The sequence below is a fragment of the Lolium rigidum genome, chromosome 7 (genome assembly GCF_022539505.1).
Source record: "Lolium rigidum isolate FL_2022 chromosome 7, APGP_CSIRO_Lrig_0.1, whole genome shotgun sequence".
Taxonomy (NCBI): domain Eukaryota; kingdom Viridiplantae; phylum Streptophyta; class Magnoliopsida; order Poales; family Poaceae; genus Lolium; species Lolium rigidum.
In genome coordinates this window covers 31,162,262-31,174,633 of record NC_061514.1, presented here as the reverse complement: position 1 = coordinate 31,174,633, position 12,372 = coordinate 31,162,262, and the positions used below count along the sequence as shown (strand labels likewise).

Genomic DNA, 12,372 nt, shown 5'->3' with positions numbered 1-12,372 from the left:
TCCCTTGTTGTACTGCCGGCCATTGATCATAAATTTAACCGGGGGAGCATGACCCTCAACAAGTTTGGAGAATACCGGCGAGCACTGCAAGACGTCGATGTCATTGTTGGATCCGGGCATACCAAAGAAGGAGTGTCAAATCCAGAGATCATGGGTAGCCACTGCCTCAAGTATCACAGTGCATCCTTTTTTGTTATCCTTGTACATTCCTTGTCAGGCAAACGTACAGTTCTTCCATTTCCAATGCATGCAGTCAATGCTTCCAAGCATCCCTGGAAATCCTCGAGCTTCATTGACAGCGAGGATCTTAGCAGTGTCTTCGACAGTGGGTGATCTCAAGTAAATGTCCCCGACACTGCTATCACCACCCTGCAGAACCGGTAGAAACAATCAAGAGCGATGGACTCCGCCATCCGAAGATAGTCATCGGTAGAATCACCAGGAGCTCCATATGCCAGCATCTGCATAGCCACCGTGCGCTTTTGGAGGGCGGAAAACCCTGCCATGCCGGTGCAATCCAAGTTGCATCTGAAATAGGAGTCGTACTCTCGAAGGGCATACACAATTTTCAGGAAGAGCTTCCGGCTCATCCTGAAACGACGCCGAAAAACAGCCTCACCGTGCAATGGATCGTCGGCGAAGAAGTCGGCATAGAGAATGCAGTAGCCCTCCATTCGCTGCCTCGGCTTGCACTTCCGGCGACCTGGTGCCAGCCCACCACGGCGACCAATGACCGACTCGGCGTACAAGCCGGACAGGTAAGTTAGGATCAGCAGGTGCTCCTCGCCTTGGGCGGCGGCTGCCGTTTCTTCCTCAAGAAGCTCGGCGAACATCTGCTCCTCCTCCTCGTTGGAGTCCATGTCCGGCCAGGAAATTGGACGAACACCTGCCGGGTGTGTCGACGAGGAGCGACACGAGGGAGCTGGCCCGGCGGCGGAAAATAGGCAGAGGGCATGACGGGCGGCGGAATATAGGCTGTTGGATGGAGGAACGACGAAGTTGAGGCAACCGGCCGGCGGATTGGCGAGGGGCGGTGCCGGCAGTGACAGAGCAACGGGAGTGGAGGAGGGATTTGTTTCGACAAAGTGGTGGGGTTCGTCTGTTCTCTCGCCGACAGAGCAGGCCCGTCCCCGCTTTTCTCTAGTACGGAGTCCCCGAGCGCACCCCGGGGGGCCGGGGATGGCCTGGGCTCTCCGGACGGATGAAAGGCCTAATTCGGACGAAAACGAGGAGCCGGGGGACGACTGTGCCGTTTTCATCCATCCGGATGAAAAAAAGGCGTCCTGGGGCCTCGTCGGGGAGACGGCTGGAGATGCTCTAAGTTGCAGCGTAGGCAGAGGGCGAAGGGATGGAGATTACCAGGTGGATGGGGAAGCCGACCTGCTCACCGGAGCTAAGGAAGGAGGAGAGGGGATGGAAACGGCCATGTAGATAGGGCCCGACTGTGTTTTAATAAATATATTGCAATGATCGTTACCATCAAAATGTGTGTTGTTTCATGAATCTAAACTCGGAAAGGCTTCTAAATTTTCTATGGTTCAGATTTACTCATAGAGTAACTAAGTAACAGTTTTGTCATACTATGGTGGCAAGTTGGTTGTTCTTGTCCGTTTACTGTTATGTTCAGAGGATTATAATTTGGATGTGTTCCAGTTCTTTTTCAAGGAGTAGTAAACAATTCTTCAGGTCAGTTTGGATTATATGCTATGTGGTTCTTGTACTGACAAGGTGTGTGACTTAATATTTTCAGGCGAACTATCGTTTAGTAGCATATGCGACTTCATGGATGTGCACTTGACATTCACAATCGGCCTCTGCATGAGGAGAAGGCTATTCCATCTCCTGCAGATCTTCTCTATGAATTATTTGTTTTCTCATCAAGTATTCTTGACCTTCATGCTCTGAATGAGATGTTTGTACAAATTTATTTAACAGTTATGTAATGCATATGGAACAACTTAAAATCTGACAACTGTAGAATTAGCTCTCTGTTGTAATCTTTGTCCGTATTCTTTAGACCTATAAATATTGTGTGATAGCAGTTGGTTACACCTAACATGAGTTCTAACATGATACTCTAGGCTGCTTGTGCTGCCCGCTAAGAAGTGCTAGGTCAGAAGCCAGAAAAGAAGATATATATAAGCAGGAACTGGTAAGATGATTGGTTCCATAAACAGTCAAATTGTTGTCATGGAGAAATCGGTGTTAGTGCACTTCTAAGTTATAATTTTTTGCCATGAGATTTCTAGGTTAATATCACAAGAAAATCTTCTTAACAAAGTAGTAGTCTGTTTGGGGACTTAGTCTCCGAATTCATATGTATATCTTTGCACTGTCAGGTTGTGAGTAACACAAATTGTATATAGTGTACTCCATATCCAAGAGAGAAACAAACTGGATGGTAGTTGATTTGCATCATGCCCTATAATCTTCTTAATAATTCTTTAGAGATAATCATCTGCTTGTGTTTCAAATGGCAGGCGATAAAGAAAAGGTTAGACAGAACTCAACATGGAAAAGCATATAAAGATGCAGAGAGTTGGCCGATATGGAGCTGTGGACAAGGGGGTGGGGATGTGTTTTTCCAAGGCTCCTCAACTTCAGCCTTGGCCAGCCAGCAGAACAGCCTGGTGGTACTCAGCAACCCACGGCTGTTTAGATACCATGCCAACACTGTATCCAACAAAATAAAATGGACGGTTTAGTATGAGTTTCATGGAATCATGCGCCAAGGCGCACCCCATATCTAGTATTGTTTATATAGGGTCCATGGGACCTATGATCAAAAAATTCACGTCACATAAAACTGAGATGTCCATAAATAAATTAAGTAATGTGTACCCCATTTAGCTAGATCTAAAACACGTTTTTTTAAAAAACTTTGTAGTATACTATTCATTATTGCAACCCTATATTTTATAAATAGGTATTTTTTCATACGTTTGGAGTATTTTTTTTACAAGTTCTCTTGTATAACTTATTTCCAATTTAACCGAGAAATCGACACGTCTTTGATATATTGTCTAAATATATTCTAGGTCTTTTTATGTATTTCATTTTTACTGAAAAAATTGATAATATATTTCATTTTATAAATATATCGTAGATTGAAAATACAATTCGACATATATAGTATGTTATATTGTTCAAAAAAATGTAGTATGTTATATATTAGAGTGTTTTGTCTTTAAATTTTTAGAGAAAAAAATTTGAGTTTTAACATAATGTAGTAAATAATATTTTCCTAAAGGTTATATTCTTATACTGTTTCGTGCTACTTACTAGTGTGTATAAAATCAAGTCTTCCTCAAATCAGAATAGGGAGTATGTGTTGTCAAATGGCATGAATCTCTACTACTTAAAAAGTAGGAGAGTGTTCCGTCGTCAATGGTACGTTGTTGCTTTCGTCCATCATTCGTCGATTCGTTCGGCGTCCATAGCTCCAACTGTGGGCCTGGCCCAATTCTATGCACCGGGTCGGTCATCTTCTCTCCCACACATAACGAGTGTTCCGAGCATACTCGCCTAGGTTCTCTCTCCGCCGCCACCTGGTCGATCCCCGGCGTCCGGCGCCGGCTACCTCCCCCGGCGGAAGGAACGGAGCAACCAGCCTACGATTTTTCTTGCTGATGTACAAGGACAGGGCGCTGCAGCTGGAGATCGTATACGGCTGCTCCACTGGATCGACGACGCGCGCCATGGACAACAAGGAGTCCATCCAGCTCCTCCTCATGTGCTGCTGCCTCGAGCGCGGCATCCCCTTGGTGTATGCACCTTGAGCGCGTCCTGACCCGTATCTCGTGCGACGATGACGGCTGCCCGCACTCCGTCGTCTCCATCCGCGACAGTCGTCGCTCACAGATCGGGGGAGTGGCACAACGACGAGTGCATATATGGTCTCTCTGACCCCAACCTCTTATGGATCGTCCGTACTTATTCATTTTTTGAGTTCAAAATTTTCTCTCTTCTTGCGATTCTTCTGTTCGTCAGTATTAAACTATTAATTAGATGTGCGTTCCTTCGGTATCTTTGTAGCCGATTCTCCTTTTAACTGAAAAGCATGCCTTCATGATAATTGGACGAGGTGATGTTTTGGTTTAGATTCGGTCGGCATGCTAAAAATTGTCAGGAATTTTGCCATGTATTCCTTTGATATCTCTTATACATTGCCACGTCAACGAAAATCGCAGGCGATTTCCAAGAGTATCCTTCAAATCAAGCACTGGAGACTGGAGAGGGGTGCTGCAGGTCTTCATACACATGAATGATTCTCCTCTGACACTCATTTTTCCACTCGGGTTGCAGCATCTTTGGGAGGTGTGCACAAAGTTGATGCTGATATTGATACCCATGCCAGGGAGCAGCGCGATTCCTGATCTGCTTATCTTTTATCAGCCCAGTTAATACACAAACTATCACTCGCTTATCTTGATGATTGAAGCTACAAAGATGTTCAGATACATAGTCTGGAATATGCATATATTTCTTCAGCGTAGAGGCTACTGTTTGACAATAGCTTTCATCAGTTCAAATATACTCTGTTAGTGCTTTAAATGCAGTTATATATTTTTTCTAATCTGTTCTTATTGCCTACTTTTTTCCCCCACCTTTTAGTTATAGGAATAAGGTGGCTTTCTCCTTTGGTTATTTAATTGTTTTCAATTTTAACAGACATGATGACTGAAGACAATTGACATAATGTTGACACTGATCAGTTGGTCATGTCCATGAGGAAAGATTTAATTGATTTCATGTCACAGGTTGATGATCGTGGAAGAGGAAACAGGTGGTTCCTGAAATGTACAATACTTCATCGCATTTGCCAAACTGATATTAATGATTATGAGTTGATTGTTCTTTCAATTGGCCTTACCACCATTCTAAATTACTACTTCTAGGCATGGAAACAGAGAACGCCTCTATGTCTATACTATTTTCTTAATTAAACAGTGAAGTTGGCTTGCACGAGTATACTGGAAAAATGAGCAAGAGGCTCAACAAACTGCAGACAGAGTACTTGATGGTTTGGCAGGAATCCATATGCAGTTATGTTGCCTAAGTGATGCCTATTCCATGCAGGTATTCTCAACGAACAAAGCTATGAAATGAAACTGCATATGGTGGATGCTAGATCAGGCAGAGTATAAATATCCTTCCCTTTGTTATTAAGCTCCCTTATGCATTATGAAAAATCTCTAGCATGGTAATTGTGTGTTTTCTTGTTTGAATAATTGCTCTGGTTCAGTGGATAGGCAACAACCTGGATATTCTTTCATCTTCAACAGTTTCCTGATTCATTGGTTTAGTTCAACAAGGAGCATAGTGTGTCCTATATTTTCCTTGTTCAGCTGGTGTATATTATAAAAAATAAATTATCATGAGCGTATTTCCGATTGACCTTCAGCCGGAGTGTATGGCACCAGCTAATGGCATGTGATTTCCTTAGTTTTCTCAAGTCATCTAGCTATTCCCATGCTCCTGCCATGTTCTTGTGCTGATCGAAAACTATATGTGGGCATCAGGTGTTCCGTCTACAGTTTTGGAGTAATCCTATGGAAATTAGCTACATTGTGTGTACCATGGACCGGGCTGAATCCAATGCAAGTCACTTGCATTAATATTGTGGAAGAGGAAACAGGTGGTTCCTGAAATGTACAATACTTCATCGCATTTGCCAAACTGATATTAATGATTATGAGTTGATTGTTCTTTCAATTGCCGTACCACCATTGAAGGATAACTTCTAATTGTCGGGGTGATGAATATGTGATCACATATTTATATTTTGTCTACAGTTTTGGAGTAATTCTATGGGAATTAGCTACATTGCGTGTACCATGCACCGGACTGAATCCAATGCAAGTCGTGGGAGCAGTTGGGTTCCAGAACAGACAACTAACATTCCCAACGAACTTGACCCACTGTTCTCAATTTTTGTTCTCCGTTTTTTTTTCTCTAACACATGCCAAAGCATGCGTCATTATATATTAGAAGAAGCCGTCGAGAGGACGGGAGCAAACAAAAGTAGCATAGCTACCAAAAACAAAAAGCAGAAGAAAAAAGAGAAAGAAAAAGAAACTATACAGTGCTAACTTAGTTAGACCTAGGGTTCCTCATCAAGGCTAACATCAGGGGGTCTAGCATGTAAAGGCAACTGACGTATATGTCACTTGCGTCACTGACACTCACCTTAATGTTTCTTTGCTGCAGCGATCCAAGAAAACAACCATCGTTCTCCCAGCACTTGTCACCGCTAAAGAAATTACAGCGATTACTTGTTACAGAAATCTCTAACAATTCCCGAGACAAACCTGTGGATAACACACAAAAAAATACAAGTATCTATGCTCTACATGGATCAAGTTTTTCATGTTCAAGAACGTGTAGACGTATTCAAGATCTCTCCACTCAGGATGCGTAAGCACTAAGGACAAAGGTTCTGGACATTCTTTTGTGAAAAATTATGAGAACTATCTGAAGCATCACAAAGTTGATTCCGAAAAAAGCGTAGTGCCAGTTCCAAGTAAAGAAAATGCTGCGCAACATGAAGTACTCTGTCCCATGGTAAATTATTGTTCTGATATGAATTTGGCATGGTGGGGCTGATAATCACAATTTTCAGAAAGAAGATGTGATCTTTATTTTTCTTTGTTTAAAAACAGAAAACTGAAAGAAAAAAAGGGAACCAAAAGTTTTTGGCATCCGCAAACAGTTGCAGGGCAAACCCATATTTACCAAATGCAGTCTTGCATATGTTACTTGGCAGCCCATATTTACCAAATGCAGTCTTGCATATGTTACTTGGCATCTCTATGAATGCACGTTATTACTTTTTGTCATCCCATGTGGATAAAATTTATCCTCTTTATCAACCCTACGACATTTTAAGGTTGTTAATGGTGATAATGTCGTATTACCATGCCTTTTGTTGTATTATGTATTTTTGTATCGCGTTTTACCATGTCTTTTTGTTGTGTCCATTTGTCGCATATATTGTTGTAAAATTTGTCATTTAGTATGATAAATTTAACTAAAATTGAATATATGATTTACGAGAGAGTATTAGTTGTGCTAATTTCACATTTTCATGGGTTAAGTTTTTTACTTGGTAACCCAAACTCTTCCTTATGCTGACTAAGAATGGATGGAAGAGTCCTTTTTGCGGATACATTTATCTTGTCTTCCCGTAGCAACGCACGGGCACTTAACTAGTTAGTATAAAAGTATAGCGTCCATGAGTATTAGTGCACTAAGGTGCGGATGGTTTACTGTAAGCGCAGAGTCCGGCCACGAGTTCGAACCTCCAGCCCGCGCATATGAATTTTTATTTGTTTCGCTAGCACTGACAGGCGGGTCCCACTTGTAAGAAAACACCAGAGATTGCACGTGTAAGTTAAAAATATTAGGAGTCTTTCTGCAAAAACTGTAATGCCATGTGTCATTTTCTGATTTATTGAGGATCAAATCTTCACGTGATGGACAAGTTGTTAGACTGTAGCTTCACACTTTGCAAATTGTAGGACCAAATCATCACATGATGATGGACAAGTTGTTGGACTAGAAGTTTAATCGTAGGTAGCAGCAGCGAATCGATTTGCGATCGAGTTGTTGGATAGCGATGCTACTGGTCGCACTTGGCGCACTCACCCCCGGCCAGGTCAAGGCATATGACGTACGTACATCCTGCACGGAAAGGGAGTGCACAACATATACATGGATGCATGGCTCCATGGATATCGGAGTCCGTCTCATTGTGTGCCACCTCGACGTGTCGGGACTCGGGAGTATATTGAATTGCCAAATTACTTCCTACATGGGCTAGCTGTCCATACAAAACCTTCTTTTTCTTTGTACGCAGGAGGTGACCAGTTGTTGGATGCATGGCCTCCGTCCCCTGTTTCCTCAATACGACCAGATTTTCTTTAGCACAAATCTCTATCTCTATCTCTACTACTTAAAAAGACTCAATTGGTTCCTTATTCTGCCAATACGTTTGGTCGACCAAGATCGTCGTCGTCCTTCGATGCCCACCCGCCTGGGCCAGGCGTTAACATGGGCCGACCACATCCCATCGCCTCGCCAGGTATGTAATCTCGCATGGAATCTCGCATGGAATCAGGAAATAAATCAAGAACGAATCAGGAAATAAATCACGCATGAGTCACGTATGTAATCTCGCCATGAATCAGGAACGACCCATGAATCAGGTATGTAATCTCGCCAGGTATGTAATCTCAAGAACGACCCATGAATCACGCATGAATGGAATCTAATCAAGAACGACCCATAAATCAAGAACGACCCATGAATTATGGTATGTAATCTCCCCAGTAATCCTTCCCAGTAATCACGCATGAATCCTTCCCAGTAATCGTGCGCCTGTAATCACGAAATCTCATTAAAGGACGCAGGTTAAAAGCAGGACCTGCCTGGGCAACTTACCTCGACCAGAATCCTGGGCAACTTAGCCTCGACCAATTACATTAAAATCTGGACCGACAAAGGAATGAACCATCTTACCATAGCTCCAGGCTAAGGTCATCTTCATCTCAGTCGAGTTCATCCATCTTCATCTCAGTCCAGCTAATCCATCTTCAGTCGCCATGCTGAGTCAATACCTTCTCAGTCGCCACGCCTCCAAGAGGGTAATGGCACCAAGGTAAGTTCCAGCATCACGTTTTACTCATGTTCTTAGCATCACGTTTTACTCATGTTTCTCCGTTTATAATGCAGTCATGTTACATTCTGCAATGTGGAACAATTGCATACCTACAACAGATCCTGGGAGGCAACTGCGAAACTTATTTCTGGTCGAATAAAAAACAATAGAGGAGTGATCTAATCTACCATGCTATCCTCGTCGACGAAAATGTAAGTATTCCAACAATTATGATATGTGTAAGAGGTGAATAATGAGTTGGCACCAAATTTAGGGAACTACCCGTCAACTCCAAATACCTAGCCCTTTATTTCCATTGAATTATTTCAACAGAGGGCACTCAGTTCACCTATAACTCCATGGATACCTTAATGTCTCATGTCTCCAGTAGCTTTAGGTGAACTTGAGCATCACAGTGAATTAATCAATCTAGAGCAGCTCAAGTCCATCTCTGATTCAGGGGCAGCTTAGCTTAGCATGTGATATATAATTCAGTTAAAGTGTTATAGTGCAAAACAAAATTCAGTTAAGCTTCTGTGTTATGACTACTTCCAAGTGTTATGACTACAAATAGCTAATCCTTGCCACGACAAAACTTTTCTAGGCAAGCACACATCAGATGTGAGAAACATCAGAAAGTGCAAGCATGCCAAATGCAACCTGCTCAACATACTTAAACTGAAATTTCTACACAGCACCATGCTATTTGTCTTAGAGAACCCTTGAGCTGTTCAACATAATTCAGGAATTTTAAAAAATCTGCAAGCATGCCAAATGCAACCTGTTCAACATAATTAACCTGAAATTTCTACACAGCACCATGCTATTTGTCTTAGAGAACCTGAAATTAAATACACCATTTGATGTTTCATGGTCCCGAACAAATAAATAGTTTGATGCAGACCATGGATTAACACACACATGAGAACTCAACACTACAGGATAGATAAATGCATACCTTAAAAAATGTGGTTCATACTAACCCTTATACATTGGAAGGTGAGGAAGACATCCTGCACACAAAGAGCCAATGTTTCAGATAGTCTCCTATAGCGGAGTGTATAGTTAAGTCACGATTTGGAGTGGTAAAATCAGAAACAATAGTAATCCGTAAACACACAATAACCCTCAAAAATTTCAGAGATCTCTTAAAGGTAAACTGATGTTCTCAGATGCCGATGCGAGTTCTCCTTAGCCTGACATAGAGTGCGGAAAAGTTCTAAAAAACAGAAAATAAGATCAAGAAAATCCCACCCGAGTCTCTAACTCTGTATTACATGGGCATGCACATGTGCACACACACAGACTGGCATACAAAGGCTCAGAAGATTACCTTGTAAGCTTTCTGAAGTGCATTGCCACCTTTGATAAGAACACCTAGAGAAGCACCTTTTCCGGTGGCAACCATAACAGCAGTAGAATCCATTGCTGAGGGTAGCGGTGAAGTTGCCCATTTATGAACCAGCTAAGCCATGTAACAAATGCAGCCACCACAACCTTGAAATAAGATGAAACAATGTGAGGTGGAAAAGGTTTTTCCAAAGAGCTACCCTGACAGCAAGAACACACTGGAATATTTGCAGGTATCTAGCTACCAGGGCTGGTGGAAAAGTGTGGTTAGAAAACACACATGTTTCAAACTTAATGAAACATATTGGGGCAAATCCCATAAGTGTGAAAGATCCTGCCACTATTATAAAACGTGTTCATAACTACCTAAAACATGAGTTACCTATTTGACTTCAATTTGAATATAGATATTATTTTCTACCACTTACTTTTTTATTTGTCATCAGCTATTTATACCCATTCATGCAAATATGAGTCACTGGATGCTATGTAATGTCGATGTGCCCAATCGACGTATACAAATACTTGACTCCTTTGGTCCAAGCAAAGCCCGCCCCGACTTACAACGGACCGTAATCAACTAATATAATCTCTTATTTATCATATATTGTGTGAAATAATATCTATCTTCTAATTAAAGCATGTCATTTCCTTTTTTATTTAATAGCTACAAGGTCTTCAAAATCAGCTTGAACTTGCCGCTCAGATGAGTGAATTAAATCTAGGTGACAAATGGAAAGACCTAGCGGTAACTACCTGGAAATGGGTGGAGTGTATTCAGAAACCATTACAGACAGATAGGTATGTACATATACAAGCAGTCAAGCATCACGTACTAAAACTAAAAATGCTTATATACATTGATGAGTAATCCTTGGAAGAGGGACAATTTACAACAGTAAATTCTGACATGATTCTACTATATGGTGCCTTATGGTCTAATACTGGCTTTGTAAACAAAACAAATGGTGGTTGTTATGATGGACACGGTTGAAAACAGGATCAGCTGAGCATCAAACAGAAAACTAGAAACACACTTTTTTTTATTGTACATAGCTGAAGCAATGACACTGAAACTAAATGCAACCAGGAGCCTTATACGCCATAGATTAAACAAGTACTAAAATGGTCTGAGATCATCATGTACATAAACAGTGTGAGCCAATGATAATTAACATTAGTAGGCAGCCTGACTTCAAATTGAGGAGATCTCCAATATTTAATAAGGTCCTTCCAATCAGCTTCACAAATTCTGTCATCACGTTTTTTCAATAGCTGTTCATTAGTCAATTCAGCATCAAACATTGTTTTATTTAAATCTGCCTGCCGTTCCTTTCATTTTGTGTGTGAAGTGTTATCAATATATCTCAAAGTAGTTCAGTCCACCTCATAAAATGCCTGTTAAAATGAGAGAAAGGATGATGCTCAGCTAGATGGCTTTAACCAGAACGTATAAGATGTAAATTATGTACTGGAATACCTTTACGTCATCCAATCATCATGCACAAGTTTAGCATCGAATTCAGCAACCCTTTGTCCCGAAAGCATAAGTTTAAGCTCAATGTTCCTGCAGTTGGTTTGCCCAATCATTATGCACAAATTTTAGCCCACGGAAAGAATATAAGGCAAGAATAAGTGAAAACAAAGGACCTGACCTGTGATCTCTCGAGCAATGACCCATAGACAGAATTAAACAAGTAATGATAGAACACTTGGATTTGACGCCCCCGTACTCCATGAGTTGGTGATCTTCGTGTGATGAATGATGTCAATTCCATGTAATCCAACAGATTTTGTGATATATGGATGGATGCTATTAAATCTATATGCATATGCATATGCCTCCGATTCAGATTCAACACCTATATAACAAAATAAGAAGTATGCTATACAATTAAATTTGTATGCAATGTTTAAAACACTACTTGTACAGAAGAATGTCTGCAGTTCGTTGATAGAATAGGAGTCCTAACCTACAGTAGCACATCTAAGTGATTCAGCTGAAATAACCGTAACCAGTGCACGGCGAAATTAACAGCTCATGAACATAGCACCACGCGCTGTCTTAGCACCTGCTGGTTCATCGTAAATGCATATTCTCTTAGTTCCCGCAGAACGTCGTTCGCTGCTTCTAGGTTCCAGCGGCAGTTGCTTAAGGTCGGTCGTTACATGATCTGCTCCTTATGGCCAACACCAATCTGCAGTCTAGGTTGAGTTTGCTACAGAGATTAGAGATGAAGCTAGAATACGCGTTCAACTACCACCCATCTTTCTTCTTCTCTGCCACTGATTCAAATAGTGTCTATGCATACATGCGTGCTTTCCATTCGGTTCAACAGCAAATATAAATAAAAGGCGACGCT

The 12,372-nt window shown here is 41.6% G+C and overlaps 1 long non-coding RNA gene across 1 annotated transcript; it reads right to left on the bottom strand.

Annotated features, from left to right (window-relative positions):
* Nucleotides 1-10,121: 10,121 nt before the first annotated feature.
* Nucleotides 10,122-11,522, bottom strand: LOC124677336. The gene is made up of 3 exons (XR_006994024.1): nucleotides 11,490-11,522; nucleotides 11,204-11,407; nucleotides 10,122-10,156 (listed from the first exon to the last, which is right to left on the bottom strand). It is a non-coding gene; the product is annotated as an uncharacterized LOC124677336 (long non-coding RNA).
* Between the last annotated feature and the right edge of the window lie 850 nt (nucleotides 11,523-12,372).